Source organism: Notechis scutatus, chromosome 3, assembly GCF_049901735.1.
Source record: "Notechis scutatus isolate UNSWTSFEM ecotype Mainland chromosome 3, rNotScu1.2, whole genome shotgun sequence".
NCBI lineage: Eukaryota > Metazoa > Chordata > Lepidosauria > Squamata > Elapidae > Notechis > Notechis scutatus.
Window position 1 is genome coordinate 97941842 of NC_142011.1, and position 6026 is coordinate 97947867.

A 6026-nucleotide genomic window follows, 5' to 3' on the forward strand; every position below is an offset into this window, starting at 1 on the left:
AATTGAGTAGAAAAGAATGCCGCATTTGAAAAATCCTACTTTATTAAAGAAATTAGAAGGCACAGAACTATCAGTTTAGTCCACTAGGAGACCACGAAACTGCATATAACATTGTAAAAATGAAAAGGCCTCATTATAAGTGAACCACAAGAACAACCTGATTTAAGCCGTTTTGAGAAATCTTTTTATGAATCATTTCAGGACATTAGGAAGATCAAAAAGAGAAGCAGAAGTAGAGAAGAAACAAATATACGCTACATTTCTCAATTTCTTTTGTGGAAAGGGAACTTCACGAAGACAGTAGTGTCACAAAAACAGGAAAAGCGCAAGGGGAACATCAGGTCAGCCAGAAAACAAACTTACATAGGAAAAGGAATCAAATAAAAAGTATTAAAGAATCCCTATAGACAAAAGCCTAAGTAATTAAGAAAACTAGACAAATAGGAAAAGGAAACAAAAGATAATTTAGAAAACCCTTACAAACACAGGACATACCAAATAAGCAAAACAAACAGACAAAAGACACAAAATATAAATTACAAAAGGGACAGACAGGAGATTGCCACAGAACAAATATGAAAAATATCTTAAAGCTAAAAGAGATTACAGAAAACCAATAATACAATCTGGCCACCCCGCGGAGTTTGCCCTCCAGCGGAAATAAAGACAAACTCAAACAGGATTTGAAACATTAGGCACAAATACAAACACTCACAGAAAATCAACTTACAAAGGGAGAAAAGGGTATAAAAAACCAGGGACTTACCATAAGAAGCTAGCTAGCCCAGAAACGCAGACTTCTCGCTGTTCTCTGCCTTCCTGAAAAATAAAAAGATCCATCTTTCAAGCAGTTGTCTGTATCCTTGCGCCGGAGCTCTCCCAGCGGGAAAATCGAATCCTCGAAAGAAAGGCATTTTGACACCTTTGAACACTTTCAAATATTTTCATCCTGTCTTTATTATTTTTATAAATAAGGCGACAAATTAACTCATATTTCTCTCTCCTATTTTTCCCACAACAACAACCCCATCAGGTGAGTTGGGCTGAGAGAGAATGACTGGCCCAAAGTCACCCAGCTGGTTTTCATGCCTAAGGTGGGACTAGAACTGACAGGCTCCTGGTTTCTAGCCTGGAGCCTTAGCCACTAGCTCTTAAAATGACACACCATGTTTAATTTTCAGAATTTTTTATCGTTAATTAAACCTACCACTAATTCTTGAATAACATAGCTCTTTTTCAAGTGAGTTTAGCCTTTAGGTATAATCTTATTTGGATGAGAACTCTAATCAAAATCAATAGAGGAAGATACCCCATTCATATCCCGACAAAGAGCTTCTAGCATATTTTGGTTTTGCTTTTTAATATATTTTTTTAATTGGCTTGAGTAAATTGCATGTGAAATCAAGCTCAATGGAGTCATTTTAGAAGAGCAAAACTTTAGGAATCATCCATGGATTTTCGCCATGCAAAGCTGCAGACTGGTGGAACAGAAAGTTTTATAAAAATATACAATTACATCATTTTTTTCAATAAAAACAACAGCAATAGAATATACTGTATCTGTACCTAGAGTTTTTTTGTGGAGTTTATTTGAGCAGGAGAAGGGATTGAGCCACAAAATTTTTGACAGCTTCAGGTGATAAGTACATACTGATGTTTTATAAATGCATATGTTATTTGGCTCCCAGTCAAAAAGTTCAGCTAGTGAAGCAGCTTGTACTTCTAAAATAAAACAGAAAATTGCATTGTTACTGCTAATTATACTGTTTATCTTTTGTACAGTGGCAAATAGAAATGATGGCATGAAAATAATTAACTACGATGACATTCTTTCCCTATTCAGAAAATTACACACTTGAGATCCAAGTGGTGTGATAGACTACATAGAGAGGCACTGTTATGTTAAGATTCTATTATTGTTATTTTATTATTACTAAGAAGAAAATTGTGGTAAATTTTTAATAAGGGAAATGTGAAGGCATTAAACAAGCTGCCAGATATTCCAAACAGAATGTGTAAAGTGCTGATTCTGTTATTAGCAATGAGACATACAGTGTAGCCTCAAGTGCTGCATTAAGAAAGCTGGCGCTCCACAATAAAATATACGTTGAACCTTAATCATATCTGAAAAAGCTAAATTATTTCTTAAAAATAAAAGAAATGAAAAATTAAAGGCTATATGAAAAGGCAATTTATTTGAAGCTTTGAATTATGAGGGAACAGTAGGCAACATGAACCTTGAAAACCACAATATGAATTAGGAGTTATATTTTGTGAGAGAGTTTTACCTTCTTCTGTCCTTCCAGACAAAATAATTACATTTAACCTAAACCTTAAAAGCTTGTTGGATTATTGTGGGGAGGTCCCAGTCCAACCTACCTCCTGACTTTATTATTGTGGGAGTAAAACTGTATAAGAGAGTGCATTATAGAATATCTTGAGCTTATATAACATACACACAGACAGACAGACAGACAGACAGACACATATACACACACACACACTTATACACATTCATACACCCGTGCAAAAAATAATGTGTGTGGTAAGCGTATTGAGGGGAATTGTCTATGATAGCATAATCCTTTTATTCAGTTCCAGAACAAAATATAGCCATTCTAATTAAGAAAAGTATGGTTTCTTTTGACAGCTCTTTTATCTTCTCGACTTCCATTTACTTTTCTGTCTTATTTTTTCCATGGGAAACAAACTTATACAAGGGGAAATCTATGTTTGTCATTACAAACATATTAAAGTCATTACAAACTTACCATTTTTGATTATTCTTTTCTTAAGATTAATGCTAGGAATTAGATTGTTTGAAACCTACAAAGTACCCCGGGCACAGTGTGTCCATGTATGGCTAATTATATTAGCAACTTAGTTTTCTGACAAGAAAGAAAAAATAATAATAATCACAACGATATAGTTATTGTAAATCTCTTGTGTTCAGAAGATTGGAAACAAAGCTGTTAACTTCACAAATTCCAATGACATTTAGCAATCATGTCATTGTTGGATTATTTCTGTAGAAGAATAAAAATAAAAACATTTTCTGAGTAGGAAATCTTCTAGAGCTAACTCTGTCATTAGGCTGGGGGACAAAACTCCTCTCCTCCTCCTTTCCGCACAATGATGACAAACTGAATAACTAGCAATTATCTAATATGCAATGTAATTACCAAAACTCCCAGTCTCTTTCCAACCAAACAGCCTAGAAGATGATAAACCGAAAAATACTGTAGACATACATTTTCTATTATTATAGTGTTTCTTTTTAAAAGGTTTTTAAAACCTGAACTCAGGCGGTAGGAAACCTGAACTCAGGCGGTAGGAAACATTCAGTGTGTGGAAGCATCTAAAAGTGTATGTTACAGCTAGTCCTTCACTTACCTGAAGTTACAATGGCAGTGAAAAAAATAACTTACGAATAATCCTCACATAGTCATCGCAGCATCTCAATGGTCATGCAATTAAAATTCAGGCACTCGGCAACTAACATGTATTTACCACGATTGCAGCATCCCAGAGTCATGGGATTGTCATTTGTCACTTTCCTGGCTGGCTTCCAACAGACAATGGGAGAAACTGGATTAACAACTGCAGAATTCATTTAACAACAGCAGGTGGCAGCACTGAACCAAATTCAGTGGCTTATTTCTTTTTCCAGCTAATGATCTCAGTGGGAAAAGAAACACATGAAAAATTGATGGTACAAAGAACGTATGTCTGTTTCTGAAGGGTTTGAACAAAAGGCCTGCCTTGGAGTAAGTAACATAAAACCAACAACAGCATCAGGATGTGAAAAGAGATCTTCAAGGAACTTGCATTAAAAGAAATACATGTGGAGAAGCTACATACAGGTTCTAGATCCTACGGAAAGCTGAGATTTTAAGAGGATGCACATTGTGGTTATTTTATTAAAAACATTAAAAAAGAGAATTGTTGTATCAATATGCAAAGACAATATTTGTATGGAACTATATATTTGGAGATTTATGTGAAATGATAATTGCAGCAACACAGAGATGATAAAGAACTATGGAGATGTTCCATGAAAACCAGTCAGCCTCTCCATTTTGCTTTTAAGAGAGAGAAAAGCATTAAGGTTGCAATTAAACCTCATCTGAGCAAAGAGTCACTGTAGCAGTTAAATTACTTGCAATTGTGCTTGTTTCTTCTTTTTAATGCTGATAGAAGTTTTATACTGTTTCGTGTTCTGGCTTCTTGATCTCAGTCCTGATATCCAGACAGCAGACATTCAGAAACTCTGGCTTCCACTGCTGCTTTTTCATGATAGGCTGTCCTGTAATTATCCTATAACAAGGCCTCCCTCATCTGTGATCTGATCATGGTTGACTTGGCATGCAGTATTAAGATTTGGCTGGCCCCGGAAGTTAGGCATTGGCCAGTGGTGGGATTCAAAAATTTTTATTACTGGTTCTGTGGGCATGGCTTAGTGGGTGTGGTGTGGCCTGGTAGATGTGGCTTAGTGGGCATGGCAGAGGAAGGATACTGTAAAATCTCCATTCCCTCCCTGCTCCTGGGAGAAGGTTACTTCCCAAATCCCATTCCCTCCCCATCCCACTAACCTGCTTTCCAGCTCCGTTCTCCTGTGCAGGGCAACAAAAGAAGACCCAGCCAATCAGCTGGGATTCAGGAGGCAGAGAATGAATGGGGGCAGGGCCAGTCAGAGGTGGTATTTGCCGGTTCTCTGAACTACTCAAAATTTCCACTACCAGTTCTCCAGAACTGGTCAGAACCTGTTGAATACCACCTCTGGCATTGGCCCTTTCTGAGATATGCCTAGCCTGGGGTTTATGTGTGGTACCAGCTGAGAACCCAGGACTGGTGGTTGTAATCCACTGCAGGGAGGCTGGATCAATTAGATTGGTCTGCCCCATTGACTGATGGATGTGGAAGCTGAGGGAGCTGGGAGCTGTTTCTATTGACTGTGCTGCAGGATTCTTCTGAGGTGTTGGTTGCTGCTTGGAATAAAGGGGTGATTGAGGCATTGGATAGAACTGCGCAGTCACTCTCCATGAGATAGACAGCTATATACTGTAAATTTGATAGACAGACAGACAGAGAGACAGATAAATATTGTTTTGCATCTTTCTCTTACCCAGTAACCAGCAATTGTAAGGAATCGTGAAAAGCCATAGGATGAACTGCATTTTATTTGATTAAAAATAGCCAAGCTTGGCATTATTTGAATAATAATGCAGTGTTCCAGATTTTAAACATCACAGCACATTTTGTAATGCAAGTGAACAAAAGGAAAAGAGGTGCCCTAGTAATGAAATGAAGAAAAATATAATCATGATAATTTATATAGTAAGGATATGAATGAGGATGTTACAAATTCCATAATTTCTACATTCTAGTTTTGAAGTGCTATGTTTTGTAGACAAAATGACCAGGATAATATATATTGGCTCACAAGGCTTGTTTTGAACCCTTTTAACAATAAAGCACATGTTTAATTTTGTTCTTAAAAGGGCTACATAGTGTTAAGGGATTAAGTAAATGCAATAGTCCTGCTCCATTAGCATTTAATCTCATTCCATTCAGCTAAGTGATTACAGCTGGAGTAAAGTGCAGTCCATCTGTCCTAGAAATTCAATTTTGAATGAAATTTAAATTGTTCAGTTTGCACAACAACTAGCAACCCTTGGAGAGAAGGATGCTTAGTTATCAGAGGAAATTTGAAATAGAAACAATCCCATTAGACATCAGTGACAAAAACTAAGCTTGGAATAGTGGCAGGAAGCTTTGAACCAAATTGAGCTCCTAGAGACAAATCTCTCACAGGACTTTTTCTGTTGTGAGTGTTGAGGTAAAATAGTCCTAGAATAATATCTCTATAATCTCTATAATGCTAAACTTGACAAGGTATGTAAGAGAGTTTTTGTAGTCTAGTCATGTCAAGATAATACTTAGCAGGATACCACAAAAATGGGTAAAGGGAAAGCATGGAAGAGCAACAAAGAAAAAAAAGGAAACAATGAAATAGTCTGATTTTA

The 6026-nt window shown here is 36.6% G+C and overlaps 1 long non-coding RNA gene across 1 annotated transcript; it reads right to left on the minus strand.

Annotated features, from left to right (window-relative positions):
* Positions 1-766: 766 nt before the first annotated feature.
* On the minus strand, positions 767-3562 carry LOC148131295 (uncharacterized). The gene is made up of 3 exons (XR_015748685.1): positions 3429-3562; positions 1567-1722; positions 767-819 (listed from the first exon to the last, which is right to left on the minus strand). It is a non-coding gene; the product is annotated as an uncharacterized LOC148131295 (long non-coding RNA).
* Between the last annotated feature and the right edge of the window lie 2464 nt (positions 3563-6026).